This window comes from Symphalangus syndactylus, chromosome 22 (genome assembly GCF_028878055.3).
Source record: "Symphalangus syndactylus isolate Jambi chromosome 22, NHGRI_mSymSyn1-v2.1_pri, whole genome shotgun sequence".
Classification (NCBI taxonomy): domain Eukaryota; kingdom Metazoa; phylum Chordata; class Mammalia; order Primates; family Hylobatidae; genus Symphalangus; species Symphalangus syndactylus.
In genome coordinates, this window is record NC_072444.2 from 69,220,001 (window position 1) to 69,240,152 (window position 20,152).

Consider the following 20,152-nt stretch of genomic DNA (forward strand, 5'->3'; position numbering starts at 1 on the left):
GATTCTTTCATTTCAATTTTCTTCAAGCAATGAGAATTAGACAAGTTTATAAATTCTCATTTCTATCTTTCTTGGGCCAGTCCTGATTACTCCTATCATGGTTAATACTGGCTCACATGGGGAACTTCCACAAATTCTTTAACATACTGCGTATCTGGTGTAAAAAAAATTATGTAAAATACAATAATTGATGCTATTAATGTATTTGGTGAGACAATCTAATAGATTTCCTGGAAGTAACTCTAATAAATTTTTCTTTCTTAGTAAAAACAACCCCTTGGTCTTAGATTCTGCTCTTGTACAGTCATCCGTACAGTGAGTGGCCAGGGCTTAAGCTCTGGTACTGTATGAGTATGCAAACAAGCAGATTTCACAATCAGATGACACTGACACTTAGGCTTACTGTGCCAGACTCTCTTTGGTGACTGTTCTCTCATCTTGGGCCAGCCTAGGGATCTGAGAACCTGCTGCAGTTAGAAAGAAGTCACCTGACCTCGAAGTTTCCCTCCTGTCTTTTCTCAATCGTTCCAGCTCTCACACTCAAGAGCCAGAGCTCTCCACCACTGTCCTGGCCAGAGCAGCACCCCCCAAAGGTCTGCATGTACCTCCCGCAAGAGAAAGGCACATAGAAGACAATGCATCTTTAGTCCCTGTAGACTTTCTATAATGCCTCCGTTTCCAGAATCTCATGTGTGCCTTAAAAACCTCTTCTTCTGCATTTAAAAGGACAGTTTGATTATATAATAATACCTGGATTTATGTGTTAATCTACTGACAGCAGAGCCCATTAATAGACATTTTCCCACTTTCTCCTCACAACAAACCTTTGAAGGGGGGAGTAATTATTATGAGGATGATTTTATAGATGAGTAAATGGAATCTCAGAAATTTTAACTGACTTTTTCCCACATCACCTTGTGTTAGAATCTGGATCTGATTCCTGACTCCAGAACCTATTTGTCTCTAGATTCTATCTGTGCTCTTTTCATCACCTTGGGGGTAGAAATCTAAGTAAGCAAACAAAAGCCAAAATAGGATTTTTAACTATTTAAAATCAGAGTATGGTGGTGTCATTATGAAATCTTGCTCATCTGGTTTAGTGGACATAACTGTGCCTGGGCAGAGAGAGAAGGAGGAGGGGAGAACAAAGGCAAGGTCAAGAGCAACTACACTGGAATTTGGAGAAAAAGCAAGTTAGATATAAGGAAGAGGACTTGGTATGTAACAGGTATTAATGGGATCAGTGACAACCATCATTTGTGAGTGGAACAGGTTTTATTTTGCTTGGAAGGTTTTTTAAATTTTTATTTTTTCATAAAAACTCAACAAATTTACGTGCCAGTCTCCCCTCATATTTACTCTCATCTCCCAATTTCTCTGAATATAAAATTCAAATGGATTCTACAAATGAAGAGACAGCTGTATACTAAATAACTCACATAAGTACTTTTTTTGTTGACATTTTTGTCCTGTCCCAATTAATGCTTCTTTCAGGATTTGAGGTTAGGTATTCAATTAAAAATACCATTCTTTTCTTGGTCATAAGAATGTTCTTGGAGCATTTATACTAAGGCGAATTTAGAGATCAGATACATAATGTGGTACATTCTGTCTGTAATATACATGGGTAACTGAATGACTTACGCTACAGAAACTTGAAATTGGGCCTCAATTGTCTATATTTCTGGGCTGTTTTCATTGCTACTTTAATATTATCTGTCTTATACACACACATACACACACAAACACACACACACCCCCCAACTACCACCACCACCACCACACAACTTCACACTTCTCTGATATTTTTATTTACTGGAGTAAAGGTAAATTTAAAAAGCAAATTAAAAATGTCAACAAAGTTTTTATAACATCTTAAAATTACCTTGCTTTCTACTTTTAAAACTGAAATACCAACTCTGGATGACTAGAAATTGAATCGGAAATGCCCCCCAGTCTTTAGGTTGGCATTAGGGAGAGACCTATAACAAATCGCCTGATTTTCCTAAGAATACATTGAGAGAGGGTTTGCAGTTCTCACCAGCTGGAAGAGTCTTCCTGGTATTGATTGATTATCACAGTATTCACCTTGGAATGATATAGATATACTGGATATTATGAAGCTTGGAATTTTAAAAAAATTACCATTTTGTAATTTTGTTCACATTCCAACTGACAGAAGACACAAGAGATACTTCAATTTTCCAAGAGAATGAAAAAAAAATCTTGCCCATTCTTCTGAAATTTAAGTAGGCAGCCCTTGAAAGATCACTGGGAAAAGTCTGTATTTTCTCAGGTTTAACTAAATAATTTATGCATACTTTCACTTTGGCATGATGAAGCAATTTTAGCCTTTAAAACCCACAACTACTCAGGAGGGAAAAGGTCTGGTTCCTGCAACTTAAATAATTTAAACATCCAGGTGGAAATGCTTTCAGCAGTTTCCCTTTTTGAGACAAAGGAAGAAGACCAGAATTTTGAGATACCAAGAATAAAGAATTGATAAAAGACGTAAGCTCGGATGTATTTAATTTAGAATGGGAATCTTGCAATATTTTTTGAATGATTAGAGACCAGAGTGAGGCGTGAGGTGAAACGTCTGCTTGCCTGCTGTTTACAATAAATGAACACATAGAAAATAACATGTCAGTATAGCCCTAAGCCACACACATATGTATTACATATATAAACATAGCATACACAAATAGAAATATCTGTAAAGCTACTATAACCCTATAACCCACGTCAGCCCAAGCTTTAAGCATTAGGTAGCTATTGGAGATCTTAGAGGAAGCTGTGTTAAGAAATATTGTGCTTTAATCCCTGGCTTCTTGGGTTATATAAAGGTGTATATCTTTTGATATACAACCAAGTAGAGTAAGATAGATGAAAATGGAACAAAATGTCACTTCTGTAGGACACAGGGCTGCAAAAAGGACAGAAGGAACTAGTAAAATACTAGAGGAGATTTTGATATGTAGGTACCCTCTGAGTCCACGGCCTCTTAGCCTGAAGTCAGATTTCAGAACTGCCATGGGGAAATTTACCTTCTCACTTGCAGGTCTGTAATGATCTACTTGTAAAAGAGTGTGGGACTTGGAACACTGCCCGTGTAAATTTAGAGCACAGCTTATAATCAGAAAGTTTTGAGGGTTAAAAAATTTCCTGCTGTCTTATCAACATACTAAAAAAATGCATAGGGCACTTTGTGTTGTAATTTCTTGTGGGAGAGAAAAACACTTAACAACTCATAAAGCACTGGTTGTTATTATTTCTAAAAAATCTTTGTCACATCCGTATCTGATGCTCATGTAAAGATGACAATCGGCTAAGGTACGAAATAAGGTAACAGAGCTAAAGAGAATTGGTTTCCTTTAGAGTTAAGCATGACCAAAATTATACAGGAAGGGTAAAAAGAGATCTTGCTACGTATGTATTCTCTAAAATGAGTGCAGGCTTCATTCTCTCATAGAGGAAAACAGGCTCGTAGATTTTAACACTCCGAAACTTTTGGCCCTGTGCATCACAGGCATGCAACATACTGGGTCCTGTAAGGAGAGATCCTGAAGAAACTATGAAGAAAGGTTACCCTCCGAGCCAACAGGAAAGGTTAAGGTTGGCCAGGGCTGCATAAGACAGGGTTGCTGAAACCCAAAGGTCACATCCTGAACAAGGTTGCTATGTTATGATGATTTCATTCTGAATGCAATTCGGGCTTTGTTTTTGTTGTAGCACTGTGGGTGAGGGCCACCTAAGTGACAGAGGTTAGAGATGTGGACTGGGGAAGAGTGATTAAACCATGGACACATCAGTGTTGTTAAGGGATTTAAGAAATATTATTCTTGATCTATGTAAGGAGCTTGAACATCAACGGCTAAGGTATACGATGTGAAGTGAGGCCTAGAAAGAGACTGATATGGGGTGGGTGGTTGTTCTTTCATTTTCTTTTCTTTCTCTCTGTCTCTATTTATTTATTTATTTTTTGGTCATCCATTGACTTTAATTAAGCCCAGCCAGCCTCATAAGCATGGGAAACTTGGAGAACTTTTTTGTTTAAAGTGACCTTGTTCCCAGGATTTGCCCTACAGCTTCTCTCAGCTCCACTGCAAGGATGAATATTCACATTCCTGCTCTGAATCTTAGAACGGGGCACCTGGCGTAAAAAGAAAATTTCAATCTCATCTGAAGTATAACACTGAGAGCACTGTTTTTTTTAAGGAAAAAGAAACCTTTCTCCATAATCCTGCTGGTTATACTTCTTAACTGTATTATTTTAAGTCAATTAATTCAAATTTAAAAATAATGAAATTACTAGCAGAGACTCTAAACTTCTTTTAGTATATTAAATTGGGCAGATTGCTTCTCTCCTTCTAATTATGAATGTTGCAGTTACAAAAGAAACTGTCATTTTGATAGAGCAAAAGACAATCTGTCTGCCAAAAATGTCCAACCATAATTCTAAAAAAAAGTCATCGGCATCAAGAACATGCTACTTTGTTTGATGTACTGTCTTATTGGAAACCTGATTTGCTTTCAACCTCTGAGACAACACATAACATAAGTTTGTGTGACTAATTTTTCTTGGAAATATGAGTAATTAGAATTAGGGGCCATTTTCATAGCAGGAGTGGACAGGTTTTTAAAAAATTCAAAGTAAGTGCTATAGTTATTTTCTTTGCTTTTTTTTTTTTTATCACACTCCTAAAACCAAGTAGAAGGGGGATGCTGGGCTTTGTACTGGATAATGTGAGTCCCCATGTAAACTGTGAGCGATTGCAAAGTACGGAAAGGTTTATTACCTAAGGTGAGCCCTCCCAGAGCTCCTGGAGTATAAAAGCATTAAGCGCATGTTCTAACAAAGTCATAAAAATCAATAAACAGGAACCCCCCACCTGTGCAATGGCCCCAGTGTTAAGTTTTATACATGTAGTAATAGTGCATATCAATTTCCACCACCCTTCCTACGCTAGCTATTACAGGGCCCACCACCACCGGAGGGACAGCGAGAGCCGCACCATTCATCCATCCCACAGAGTTGTCTACATGCCAGGCCCATTGCATCATTGTCAGTTTTATTCTATCTGCAACTGGACAAGGCTGCAGCCCTAGCTTCTATACACCCACTCAGTACCGCAACAATTGCAACTGTGTGCCTCTGTTTAAAGAGTTTACAAGTCCTTCTGAAAGAAAAACAGAACCGTTGCATATTAATGCCCCCAGGCCCTGGACGATCACACAATGGAAAGGGGAAAGACATGTCGCTTCCATCGATATGGGACCTTGTCCAACTGCTGCAGTCTGTGGCTTCTCCACCAAGGTTTAAAAAATAATAATGCATTCTTGATAAGCATCTGGATGACCAGGTTTCTACAGCAACTAGTTATAATCAGAGTGCTCCTTAACAGTCAAAAGATTCGGAGGAGCAGATCACCGTTTTATTACACACACGGTAACATATGCTAAAAATTAGGCCTGAAATATGCAGCATTTTCACCAGGTTACAGAAATAACTACTAACATCACACTTATTTCATAATTAAAGGAAATCCTCCACCCACCTCCCCATTTTTACCAATAAAAGCAGAAAATATCACTGAATATGTAACCTTTGTACCACAGCCACTCTTTGCCATCCTTTCCTCTGTACAGGGTAAGGAGGGGGGACAGGCTTATTAAAATTCCAGCACTTGTTAGTAAAGAGGTGCAATAACTTTGGGAGGAATACTTCACTTGAGGCATTCTGGGAAAAAAGAAGCATAAAAGAAAAAAAAAGAAGCCTCGTTTCAATTATAATCCAAATATAACTGCTCTGGAGTAATGAGGAGCGTTTGAGAAGACAGCCTTCATTCAGACACAGAACTTGGGTGATGTTTTTCTTCCTTTTAAATGGTTCTGTTGGTTATACAGTTTTAATATGCCTGAAAAACAAAAGAAGGCCCTTGGTGATGACTCTGCTTCTCCCCTCCCCAGCAAAAACAAAACAAAAACAAGAAAACAAACAACCAGGAGTTTTATCTGTCTGAGGTTGCTTTTGATAGCACTCACAGCACGGAAGTGCCACTCACGGGTACTTAAGAGCTGCGTCATTTAGGAGCATAAAAATAGAATAAAGTTGTGCAGCAAATGAGAAATTATGATATAACTCAAGTGCTATGGCATGAAACCGGCAAAATGAGCCATCTAAACATTTTTCAGAACCAAAAAAATAAAATTAAAGAAAATGGAAACTGCAACTCTAGCATGATTTCTGTGAAGGTGTGTTTGAAATCTTACTAACTTCAATGCCCTCCATGAGAATAGTTGCTATGGATATTATGAGAAAATTAGATATTTCTAGCACTGCAAAGAAAGTGAAGCAACGCAGTTGTGAACAGCTGGCATACAATAGATAATTTAAGGGAAAGTGACCCTCATGTATAATTTTTAACTGAAGAACTGTCAGGCCCCATTAGTTCCAATAGGGCCTGCCAGGACCAAGATCAGTTGATAGGAGTATTGTATTAGCACAGTTTCTGAAAGAGCAGTGTGAAAACATAATATGGGGATTTGGTAAATTCAGCATTTTAAAAAATTGTACACATTATTTGTTATACTGACACCATTGCTCTCTGCTTATGTGTTCTGAATGCAAACCCCAATAGGGTAGCAACTGCCATGGTAAACAATTTGTGAAAAAGCCCTTCTGAGCAGCTGGACTATGGTCAGAAGTAACCCCCAAAAGTTAAAAGGGCAAAACAAATGGTGGCTATCGTACACTGTGGTGCTGAATGCTTCTGACTCAAAGGCCTTGAAAGAAATAGGGCAAAGAACAGAAAAACTATATAAACCCAGTCAACCGAAGTTCTTGTTAGAAGTATGGAAATTTTTGGACAGCCTGTGAAGGATGTAACGAGATCTAATTGGGAATATAACATGTGTGTTTCAAAAGTAATAGCCAAAGCAAATCATAAGAAAAAAAAAAAAGAGGTTACCTCTTCTCCATCACATTGGCTATTTAACTAAGCAAATATTGAAGCTTTCTTGGCACCTGGTTATCTCACTTAAACACATGGTGAAATAAAATAATATACACGTGACATGCCATAGTTTCAAATAGCACCATCTTTATTGAAAACATGGGCTGGGTGCAGTGGCTCACACTTGTAATCCCAGCACTTTGGGAGGCTGAGGTGGGAGAATCGCTTGAGCCCAGGAATTCAAGACCAGTTTGGGCGACATAGTGAGACCCCATCTCTACAAAAAATAAAAAAAAATTATCTGGGCATGGTGGTGCATGCCTCTGGTCCAAGCTACTTGGGAGGCTAATGCAGGAGGATGGTTTGAGCCTGTGAGGTCAAGGCTGCAGTGAACCATGATCGTGCCATTGCACTCCAGCCTGGGTGCTAGAGTGAGACCCTGTCTCAAAAAAAAAAAAAAAAAAAAAAGAAAGAGAGAGAGAGGAAGAAAGAAAGAAAGAAGGAAAGAAAAAGAAAGAAGAAAGACAGAGAGAAAGAAAAGGAAAGAAAGAAAAGAAAAAGTAAAAGAAAAATGGATTCGTGGTACAGGAAAGAGTGGATACTGAGGCTCAGGGAAGGCTTCATGCGGAAAGAGGTCATGGAGGTAATATGGAGCTAATATGTATACAAAACACTTACTTAGTCTAGAATCTTGTAGCTCGATAAATGGCTGTGTTTAGCATCTGGTGGAACACACTGTCCTTAATTTTATTGTGTGATATTGTGCAGTTTAAAATCATGTTTGCCTTACCTCTCTATCCTTAGGGAGAGCTGCTTGATATTGTCTTGTTGGTATTCCTTGGTGTAAATGTTTTGAGGAAATTTCAGACACTTATATCCCAAATTAATGGGATTCTTGGCATCCTCTCTCCCTTTTAATGTTGCACTGATGTGGAATTAATCTCTCTATTTAGGTGGTTTGTCTTTGCTACAAATATTAAATAATCAAGTCAACATCTTTATATATTTAAATCTACCATTCGGTTATTTAGAAAGGCAACTATTCAATTCCATAATTATAGCCACTTAAATCAAAGTCTACTAATTAGATAACATAGCTGGGCTTTACAGGTATTATAGAATATTCTTTACTAGACACTATATTATAAGCAATCATTAGCTCAGCTATAAAAGGGTTTAAATACTAATGGTTTTTTTTTTAATTTGTTTTATAACCTAAACAAGCAATCAATGTACATTAATAAGCATAATTGTTTTTTTGGCATCTGTCCATTCATTTGGTCCACCTTGACAGCTCTAGCAAATGTGTCAGCAAAACTCAGTACACACAGTACACAAGTAGGAATCAACAGTGACATATTCTCAAATATATATTATGCATTAAATTATTTTGATATTGAGAGATTAAAACCTCTGCAGTGTCCATGAAATCCCTTTTACATACATTCCAGACAAAGACTGTGACGGATACTTCCACCTCAAACATGACATCGAAGTGGCCATAAAACAAGCCTTAATGAGGCGATAAATGTGTTTACCTTTGATTAGGTGAGCTTCTTGATAAGATAACATGGAGAAGCACTTTCCAAGAGTAAATATGTACAGAAATTGCTGGCCACTACTGTTCTGTTGAGATTCCACATGCAACAGAAACACCTCACTTGTCCAACTCACCTTTCCGCCAGCTAATTTGGCTTTGGCAATGGAAAGAGTAGCTCGTATAAGAAATCTCTACCTCGTTTGTGGACCCCAACAGTTCTCAGAAAACCCTTTCCTGGATTCTAAACTCTGTGCTATTATATAACCCAGCCACAACTCTTTACACGTTGTAGTGTAACTGTTTTCTTGTGTGTCTGTTCCTCAATAAACTATGAGCACTGAGATTTTGCTTCCCTCATCTTTGTCTCCTCCAAAGCTACGATGGTGCCTGGCCCACGGTGGACGGTAGCTGGTCTGTTTTGAATGCATGAATTTTCATCTAGTTTTTGTGATTGTGTTTATGAAGACACTGAGGCAACAATGTTCTGCAATTCTAGAGATCTCGATGTGGTGGCAGCCTTGTATCCAGTCCTATGTATCCAGTCCTACATTTTGATATCTTACTGCCTTTTGTCAAATAGGGCCATGAACACCCCCCAAGAGCGCTATCCAGTCACATTCTCTGTATTTGTTTCAGGTGACCTTCCTGCAGGGCAATTTTGGCATATTCTCTGCAAAGGTACAGTTGTTGGATTTCACATAAGGAGACTGTTATCATTTGGTCCTTGACAACTTTCATCAACAGTCACTCTTAGCTTAACAAGCAAATGTGTAACAGTTAAAATTGGAAGAAAAATAAGGCCAAAATGGCAGCTTACTGCGCAACTTGCATGCGTTCTAAAATAAAGGAAATATGAATAAAAGGTAACTTATTCAGTGTCACTCGTACATATTTATAGTTTAAAAATTAGTCAAAGTTTATGTCCTGAGGTTGTACCTACAGGAAGCCAGATGTGCCTTCTGCACGTGACCTAAGACAGGCCTAGAGCAACTACTAGATAATTTCTCGCTCATCCTCTACACCGTCGATTGCGGCGGCTTTCTGAGGTGAGAGAAACTGACAGCACTAACTCTCCAGGGCAGAACTTTCCAGTCAAGTGGATCAACGGACTGAAAATCTCTTATGAATAGTCATTAGGCCTTCATTACAAACCCCTCAAAACCCAGTTCTCTTTTCGCAACCAAATGCCTTTTGTCATCTTCACAAGGTGCATCATTTAATTACCAATTGATTTCTTTATATATGACAACATGTCAGATAGCAAAATACAGTGTATCTCCCTTAGGCGGGAAAAGTCTGTTAACTATCACTATGCCAGATTATGGAATTATCTGAAAAACAGGCATCATGCATACTGTTTCTTCATTTACACTACTTTTTCTAACATCAGAGTTTCTTTTTGTTGAGAAAAGCCAATAAAAGAAAAAGAAGAAAAAAGCTAATGAGAATCATGATGGAGTCCTCCCATACCCTGAAACACTTTCAAATTAGTGAGAACACATTTTAAGCTTTCTTTATACGAAAAACGAATACTCAACAACATATAGGGAATATAGAGTGAATTCCAAAATGCAACTATATAGAGAACTACCATGGCCCATCTTTTACATAAAAAAATGTCAAACAATTGTTCTCATTATACCAAGAATTTACTCAGCTTCTGACTTAGCTAGTGCACTGAATCTTCCGCTGTGCAACTGCAGCCTGATAATCAAGTCAGTACTGTATTAATAAGCTGAATAATAAGGGAATTTCAAAAATGTACAGGACTATTATACCGTAACAATAAAACCTCAAACGGAGTAAACCAGGGCAGTGCTGAAGGTAGGCGTCAGAAAATAATGAAACCAGTGTTGCAGCAATGCACTCCATTGTGTGGTAGTGTAAATGCCTGCTTCTTTCATACACAGAAGCCACATTACATGAGTCCGAAATGTTCTCAGAGCGTCACTGTGACTGGTTGTGCTAGAACCTGGCACCGACGGGCACTGAAAGCTGACATTATGCTGTAGGATGTGCTGCAGGTGTGCAGGCCTGGGAACGTGCTCTAATTACATATTTTCCTGCCACGCAACAATTAAGGTCGCCAAAATAATTGCCAGTTTCTTAATCCCTCCCTAACAAGACTGACATGAGGAATGGTTTATTTTTCTCTGGTTGTTTTGAAAGTGTTCCTCAAGATTTTGGTTTTCTATGGAACTGCATAAAACTAATTCTTATGTTCAGATGTGTGATTATACCCATTGTTAAATTAAAAAAAAAAAGGCCTGTCTTTGAATTGTGGTAAAACTAAAATAATTTTTAAAATGCGAATTGTATAACCTGGTAGGTGGTTTAAACATTTTTCCTCTTAAAGAAGGTGAATTTTGCCTTTAAAACCCTATGTTTCTACTCTCTGAACTGCTCAAATCATGTGGAATGTTAAAATGGGCTGGGAAAAAAAGCAGACCACATGAAAACATAGATCAAATAGGTGTCTTCACTTATAGCAATGATTCTTCGCCTTTTTGGAGGGGGATAGTGGGGAGACATAGAGCCTTTTAAGAATCTGCTTAAACGTATGGACCCACTGCCCAGGAAAAAATGCATTAATGTACTAAATGTTACATGCAATTTCTGGTGGTTTGCAGATTCTTTAAAAAATCCATTAATGAATTCCAGGGAAAGAATCCCAGTCAACTAATAAATACTGCAATTATTGACACAGTCTCCTTCATTCATCCACTTCTGCATTCTCTGAGCCATCTGACCACCATATGAAGCATACAGTATCTACCACAGGCATCAGGAACCAAGTTTGTGGGATTTGTATTCACAACTAAAACCCATTTCTTTCATTATTATTAGTTGTCAATTTCCCACTTTGGTTGTGCTAATTGGGCAGAGCTGAATCACTCAGAGAATTCTGAGCCAGCTTACTCAGTCTTGCCCCCTTTCCTACAAATCAGAAGATAGCAGTGCGTGCTGATTGAGTACTTAGCAGACAAACTGAAGTTATGTCAAGCGCATTACGATTTAACACAGGCTGAATGGTAGGGGCAGCAGATGTAACTAATGGGGTTAGGGAAAGAAGAAACTGGAGCAGTGAGAGAGGGGATGGAAGGGAAACAAAAGTGATTGTATCCGTAATAGAGACTTCAAAGGGGAGTAGTTTGGAAGATCTGGGTTGGAGAGATCCGGCAAATGGAAAAAGAGGCACATCTGCCTATAGAGTAGCCGATAGAGGAGACAGGAAAAGCCTGCTGGGAGAGAAAGCAGAGTGGGAAATCAAAGGCAAGAAAATGTATAGCTGCAGAAGACGGGAAGCTCGATTCCATTTATAGAGGTAATGACACAAGGCATCCTACAGTTGGAACTGTCCCAAATTGGCCTGTTTTGAGTGTCCCATCCATGACTTGTTGCTAAGAGTAACTTTAATAATTTGATAAAACCATTTCATCTTGACGTTTGAAAAATCCTTTCATTACAAAAATAGTGGGTGGTTTAAATATTACCTGTTCCTCTTTCCAGTTTTTCCTATGTGTCCGATGCTTTAGGACAATGTTTGGTCAAAAAACTGAGGTCTCATGATAGACAACTCAAATGTGAGTTTTATGGATAAAAGTGAGGAACAAGCATGCCATTTCTTTTCTTTTAGGAGATGCTTTGATTCTTGAAGGGGTGGACAGTCGAATTCCAACGATGGAGTGGGCACATGTATGTGTGCACGTGTGCGTACATGCACACACATGCTTGTGTGTATTACAGTACAACAGGGGGTGAGGACAGAAGGGCAAAGACCAATTCTTAAAGTGGCTTTGAGGCATGCAGGGGTCAGAAATGGGCTGTGCTGCTAAAACTCAGACCATATTCTGGGATGCTGTTTCTACCACCAGTGGCCCATTCCTGTTCATTATTCATATGCTACATGCCACTCAGGTGTTTCTTTAAGGCCAGCTCAAGCAAGTCCTTTCTGACCTGTTCAAGGAGGGAAACTCTTAGTTCCTCCTTGTACATATACCAAATCAAGGACTTACTTTGATCATCTCTGGATTCATTCTATCAGTCACTCAACAAACATTTCTTGAATACTCACAATGTGTCACACTCTTACCCTTGCCGAGCAGTTCTTTCTGACACTAATCTGTAAGGCTCTGTGAGGACTCACCTTTGAACCTTTGGTGCTGGCACATGGTAAGTAGTTAATATTTTTCAAATACAATAATGAATTGAGTGACTATAAAATAGCTTCCCAAACAAATCAAAGGCAGGCTTATAGTATAATGTTTCAAATAGTTGTAAGGTTTTTTAAAAATGATTTTTCTATACAGAAGTACACTTATTAGTAAAATAAATTTTTAAAACATTGCAGTTCAGTTCTTGGTTTAATCACAATCATAGCACTACTGGTAGTTTTCTCCTGGGCATGGCCAATTCACCAACTAACACACTGCCTTCATAGAGCATGCGAAGATGTATCCAGCTTCATTTCTGACTGACATAAATACCATCAGCCAGTACTGAGCATTGCACACACTGATCTGAGTGCTACAGACTCCCAATTAGTCACTATTCGTACAATTCTACACCTAGCCCATAACAGGCTTTTTTTCCCTTAACCCAATTTCCTTGACCTGTGTTTTCCTTCTAACCAGAGTTCAGAGACAAAGGCAGAGCAGTAAATCATTTTCTTAGAAAAACACCATCAGGCTGCTTTAGTCCTTTGGGCTGTTATTTATATGCTGTACCTGAAAAAGTTATTTTGAGATAGTGTAGCTCACTAAATTATATTTTCCTCATTATCATTATTACTTCAAAATGATCTTTGGCTTTCTAAGAGGGAAAACATCAAAGAAACAAGAGTTCCTCCTAATTTAACTTTTCTTGAAAGGTAACTGATTTACAAACAAATTACTTGTGCCTTGTAAGGAAGAGCCAAGTGCATCTGCTCATTTGATACATTTTCAAGGGTTACAGTGTGGAAATGAAGCTCTAAGAAGCTCCTGTGTGATCCACAAACAACTTCACGCTGTATTACACGTGCATCAGATAGAGACCAAACCCTCTGAGTTGCAAGCAACCTGTGATGCAGAATGCTTGCTTGGCAGTGCCTGAAACAGCTTATTTAAATTGCAAACTTTGCAGTCACCACTTACAGGTGATTTTGAAAGTTCATTATATAAACTAAACAGCTTAATCTCCATACTTTGTTTTTAAAATCATACATATATTATCTCTGAAAGATGCTATTTAATCTCTCTCTTTCAAAAACTCATCAACTCTGTTAAGAAATTGCCTTAGAGAGTAAAAATGTATTTAAAACACGCATGAAGCTTAAACAAATGTTTCAACTTGAGGGCAAATAATGTTAGAGACATGGGTAGGAATTGCCAGGATGAAGTTTGCCTTGAATAGAGATCACATGAGAAGAATTTTGAAGTCATAACTTTATAGTACAAGATGATCAAAGCCAAGTATTAATACTTTTTTATCAGCTCACCTTCTAAACAATATTTCAGTAGATTTCCTTTCACACAGTGATATTTGTAATAAATGTTCTGCCTTTGTTTTAAAGTCAGTCTGTAGAAAGATGACATCAGCTTAGCAAACAATAAAGTGCCTGTAATATTGTCTCCAGAGGGCTGTTACATTTACTTTGTAGCAGTAAAATTCAATTTTCAAAAAACACTACATGAATGATGTTAGGTTATTAACCCTATCACCACCGTAAAACATCATTATTGTGTGCAGAATGTAGGTCACTATCTAGAAGCCATAAGTTGCTTTTTTGTTAAATAATCCACTTAAGCTTCTTTTCTTTCCTAGAGCCTGGGTTGTGTCCCTTCTTTTGGGAAAAAAATATTCCAGCATTTAGTCAGCAGACTGGAACAAGACCCCTACACTTTTCATTCTAAGGCTCTCTTTCTTTGTTGCCATTCAGTCACATATCCCAGTTCTGAAGTAACCCTTTGCATTTACTTATTACCAAAGCCTGTTGTTCTTCAATGAAAAATTAGTATATCATCATGTTTTTTCAAATGGCAGAGTCATAACTCTCACGTGTTTTGGTTCTAGGACAAAAAGAAAATAAGGATGTGTCTCATTGCAAAGCCTGAATCACTCTCACATTTGAAGACCTTGCACACAAACACTTTATTTCTGGACCTTAATATGTTTCACTTGCTATGCCTGCGTAACAGCGGTAGTTACCTGATATAAGTGATTAAAATCCTTCCTGTTTAGAAAGAAGAAGAATATTTAGCGACAGGACATCAGCATGCAAAGAGTTAACTAGTTAAACTTCTACAAACCCCCAGAGTAACTTTCCAAAAGCTGACAATAAGTAAAAGAAGTGCTGGTTATCCATTTTTTAAAGGGATGGGATTGGTTTTAGAAGAAAGGGAAAGAGGATCAAACACCTCAATGCAACAAAAGGTTGTGTCAGAAGGCCCTCAATCACAAACCTCCTTCAACAACAGATATTCCAACCTTCCAGAGCAGTTACCCAGGCAGCACAGCTAAAAAGTTCCATGACATGAAAAGAACAAAAACCTAAGGGACAGAGGTAGTTATTGTCATGCACACTCTCCTCTCTCTCTCTCTCTTTTTTTGGCTTGGGTTTTTCCCTCCCCCACGAAACTTTTGCATAAGCTGTTAGAGAAAAGTAATGGTGTGGCTTTCTAAAAAGAAACCCCCTATTCGTAAGCCACCTCCTAGGTAGTGAGGTAGCCCAGTGGACTTTCTGTAAGAAACACCTGGTAAGTGGAGAGATCATTTACACGAATATTTCAAAAGAGACATCTAAAATTAATAAGTACAATTACAGCCCTGTAAATGTGGTCAATATTCCCTTGAAATCACTTGTGTGTTTTTTTTTTTTTAAGTTGATGCTGTTTTCTTTTCAGACAAGTTTTCTTCAGTGCACAGTGGATATATGTTATTTGCATTTTCTGTGTTGGGTCTTAGAGGTATCTTAACAGCTTGTATGAATTTTCCACCAAAATGTAAATTATTAACAAGTCGGAGTTTTCATTTGTTTTATCTCCTGATGTGAGATCTAAATAAGTATGTAGAACACTTAAAATTCTTGCCATTTCTCTGCTTTCTGAAAAATAAATCTCATGCATACTGCACAATATATTTTCTTATGCATAACATGTTTCCATTTAATGGGAAAAAACTAATTTCAGGAGGAATACTGTATGTTTCCTGGAGACTTAGCTTTATAAGCAGAGTATTAACCCAAAGAAGCATTTGGTCATGTTTTCTTCTTCTTCATCATCATCATAATCATCATATCATCATCATCCTTATCATAATGTTCTTTATAATCATCCTCAAAAAGCATTTAAAGTCTTCATCATTACCTGGTTTGATATCAGGTATCTTCGATTAACTTTGCCCTGATTTCTAAGACATAAACTACTGTTAGAACCAGATATTTAAAACCCAGTTATGTGGTCCTCAAAATTTACATGCAAGGATAATATGGCACACAGCATGATGGTGATTGAAGCGGGGTGTGATTGGGGAGTCCTTGGAGATATGATAATAATACTAATAGCAAACATGTTAACAGTGCTTACTGTATGCCAGCAGTGCTCTAAATAAATGATCTTATTACTCTTCACAACAATCCATTTTACAGATGAGGAAGCTGAGGTGCAGTGCTGTCAGGAAACTGCCCAATGTCATAGGTAGCAAGTGGTGGAAATGGAAGTTTTGAACCTGGGCATGCTCACAAAGAGGACACTTTGCTACATCAGAAAGGAAGGACGGACGGACTACCGAAAGAAAGTGTCAGAATCTGCCCTTGAGAGGTGTGTATCAGGAACATGTATACCATGAGAAGGGTTTCTGAAGAAGTGTGAGAATGATAAAAAAAGAAGTACCAGATGAGCTTACTTCCAAAAAGAAAGAAAAAAGATTGGAACGATTAGGAGGTAGCTGGATGAAGAGGTGACATGTATAAAGTGAACATTAGAAGCCAGTCCAGAGAGCAGCTGGCAGCCTCAATGGAGCTCAAAAAGAATGAATGGACCAAAAACATAGACGAGAGAAAAAAAAAATTTGTCAGTGTTATTAAATAAAGTAAGCTGGAATTTGATATGTGAATGTGGTGGGAGAGGGGAAAGAAGGCTGCAAAGTCCCCGTGGGCCAAGGCCAAAGCCTAGACTAAGACCACAACTATGAGAATGGAAAGGAAAGGGGTGGATTCAGGAAACATTGGCAAAGAAAAAGTAGCAACGGTTGGTAACAGACTGGATGTGGGGAGTGAGAAGGACAGCAGTGAGACAAAAATAACCATGGGGTTCCTGGTTGGGAGGTCCATGATAGGGTGGTATTTCCCACTGCAATGGAAAACTAGGCAGATAGGGAAAATGAGTAGTTTTATGTCATGTTATTGAATTTGCCAAAGACAATGTCATTAAGTTTTGAGGTCTCTTGTGGGAAGAGTGCTATGTGGTCCTAAGACATGGCTAGCTTAACTGGTGAATACCTTGATTCTTTTTTTGGTAGAGACAGGGTCCCACTATGTTGCTCAGGCTGGTCTTAAACTCTTGGGCTCAAGCCATCCTACCACCTTGGCCTCCCAAAGTGCTGGGATTGCAAGCATGTACAATAGAGGTCAGTAGTCTAGTAGCTGAAATAGCAAGCAAGAGGCTGTCAGGTGTGCAGGAATCTGATGAAGTGGCATGGATAAGGGACTGCTAGAGAACAGGATGTGCATATGAGGAATGCCAGGAAGATGATCTAGAAGCAGAGGTATAGGGTTGTTACAGAGGTGCAGGGAAATTGAACATGTAGCGTGGAGCAGAGTGAAGTGGCCGAAGAAAATACTTCAGGCTAAGTCATGGCGAATGCCTCACACCCAGGCTTTATCTACTTTGGGTATGACAGCAGACCAAGTCATGGTTTAAATTCAAGGCAAGGACATTTTCTTTAAAAAATAAGATGTACGTATACAAAATAATGTAGCATCATCATTCTTTCGCTTTCTGGGGTCAATTATTTGTCTAATGATTCATCCGGTTTTCTCAAGTACTGTTTCTAGGAGAGCAGAGTTTACAGAAAATTTAAAGAAAATTTTCTCCAATGCCTAATCCTGGGTCAACATTTGCAAATACACAGCCTCGTTAATTGGCCTTGCCCGGGCAGTCCTGAGCAGCGCCCCTCCTGAAGACAGAGCACTGAGGAAAGAAGGGTATTATTTCAGCTGGGAGAGGAGCAGAGCCCTGGGATGAAACTGATTGATTCAGACCAGATGGATGGCCACACATAGGTGTGACAAAAATAGTAACACATTGCAGACATTCCAGGAACTGTCCTCCTTTCCTGGCCTGGAGGTGGGTCGCCTGTGTTGTCTCCTTATCTACCTCTTATGTGCTTCCGAATCAAAGAATGTCAATGATGCTAACTCTTTTCCATGTTAGCACCGGGTCACAAGGCATCAGATTTGAAGTTCCATTAAAAAAGTCTAATGACCATTGCCCAGGTTTCCCTGTAGGTAAAGCCAAAGCAAATCATCTTGCCTACTGCCTAAATATGTTGTTATTATTTCAATTTCCTCTTGCACATGAAGAGTTCTAAGGTGTCAGAAACTGATCTCTGCTACCCTAGAAGAGAAGGGTACATTAATAAATGATACCAGTGTTGTAATTAAGCATTGATTATAACTTAATTCATGGGTCTTAAAAGAGTACTACGTAATAACTGAGGACTCTGATCTGGTTATAGGCACTTTAACCCTAAATTGTCTGAGCCTGAGGACTCTCTATTAAAAAGAGATAGGACCTTACATAAGATCTTCATCACCATCCATAATCATGACCATTCATTCATTACTGTCATTATTATTTGACGTTTAAGATTACTTTTTGAGTATTTTGGTTCTCATTTCACTACATTAGTGAATTTTGACTTTATAAACTAAGGTAAGGGTTTATGAACTTGATAACATTGGAAGAAAGAAATGTAACATTTTTATTTATTACAAGAATTACTTTCCTACTTGAAAGGAAATTCACCAAGCATGGGAAATTTTCTGTCATTCAAAGCTGAAGTGCAGAAATTATGCACAAATTTGAATGTTTATCAAAATTAAAGGAAACTCCAAAAGCTCTTTGTAAAATAATATAAAACCTAGAGAAATGGTGAGCATTTAATAACAACCCAGTGACATTTCAACAAGTATGGGAGAGGCTTTGTCATAATAAAAGTATGGTTTTCTCACTCTCTACCTCAAATGTCCTGCCCTGTTTTGTCCCAGCATGAAGTTTTAGTTTATGCGTTCTCACATAGGCCTGAAACTGTTACCTACTTGTTATAAACCATCTCAGATTTCACTGCTGTGGGTTAATCTGTAGGTCCTGATTGACAACCTTGACTGTCTCTCACACTCACTATGCAGCTCACATGTAACTGCCACCTGAAGGGCAAGGTAGACTATTGTTTTCACTTTGATCTCTGTTTGCAACTAAAAAAGTAATTCCTTAGATATAATTGTGAACCTATTACATATGGAAGAAATTATTATTCAAGTTTAAAAGTCATATATATACATATACATATGTGTGTGTATATATATATATGTATGTATATATGTCATTTTTCTTTCCACAATATTGCTGGCACATTGCTGTCAGGACACCCATCTGGAATTAAGATTCCACAGCAGACTTTTCTCATGGAAGTATTTATTCATTATTGCATGTTATAATTCCTAGAAGTAATGTACTACTGATAGCTCTTGAATTTGCTCTGCCAGTAGACTGCCTCCTTAAAAAAAATTATTCCTGTGCAGGTGGAGATTAGCATATGAAAAATGCTTTTAATTTGTCCACTCTTGGACTTACCTATCTGTCAAACCCATACATGTGACAGCTGTTGGGTTCAACTTATCTCTACCACCTCAATAGCAGGTTTTAAATAGTCCAGGGGCTGTTAGTTATTTGTAAGCTGAGTTTATGTAACTCGCTTTCTCAAAAACAAACCAAATAAAATAAATAGACACCAAACTGTTGGTTTCGTTTCTGAATATCAGAAACAAAGATGATCACGTCCAAGGATCTGTAAAAACTTACTTCTTTCTGACATTAGGAAGTAAAACAGCCAGTGCAAACTGTTTCTTGATATCTACTTCTCGAGATCTGGTGGTTCTTTCAGTGTGGAACTTAGTTTACGTATTGGTCCTGTGTAGTAATATTTTACACTGGCTATGTTTTCTACTACTTATCTTTTTTTTTTCTTTTGAAATTTAACCTGCCTAATTTTGTAATTCTCATTTGCACCATTTGATTTGTGCAAATCACAGCACCAAAGGCTTCAGGGAATTAATCGAAATGAGATGCCCCAATGGTGGCATGACTGTGGATCTATTATGGCTTCATGCTTCACTAAAGGACAGGATTCCCACAGGGCAGTACCCATCATGAAGTGGGCCTCAAGGGGTTAACATGGGCTGAGTCTCAAAATAGACTTGAAGCTCAGCACACCTACTCACTTAAAAAGAACAGTAAATATGTGCATGCAAATTCAATTTCAAAGGACACTTAAGTGATGGTGGAAAGGTAGAATGCTCTTTCTCATCATTCAAACTAGAAGATCAAGAACACTGGGCACCTTGCACTTTTCAAAGGGACTGAGCTGAGGGCAGCACCTGAAACAACTTTTCCCT

The 20,152-nt window shown here is 38.2% G+C and overlaps 1 protein-coding gene, 1 long non-coding RNA gene and 1 pseudogene across 4 annotated transcripts in view; 1 reads left to right on the plus strand and 2 right to left on the minus strand.

The window, feature by feature from the left end:
- LOC129472430 (uncharacterized) overlaps nucleotides 1-18,848 on the plus strand; it is a 30,389-nt gene extending 11,541 nt beyond the window's left edge. Inside the window, exons 6-7 of the long non-coding RNA XR_008653931.2 lie at nucleotides 16,124-16,295; nucleotides 17,519-18,848. This is a non-coding gene — a long non-coding RNA (uncharacterized lncRNA). The remainder of the gene's footprint in view (nucleotides 1-16,123; nucleotides 16,296-17,518) is intronic.
- ZEB2 (zinc finger E-box binding homeobox 2) overlaps nucleotides 1-20,152 on the minus strand; it is a 132,847-nt gene that overhangs the window by 71,971 nt on the left and 40,724 nt on the right. The gene's annotated exons all lie outside the window — the stretch shown is intronic.
- On the minus strand, nucleotides 2,991-13,100 carry LOC129472429 (putative uncharacterized protein encoded by LINC00269; annotated as a pseudogene).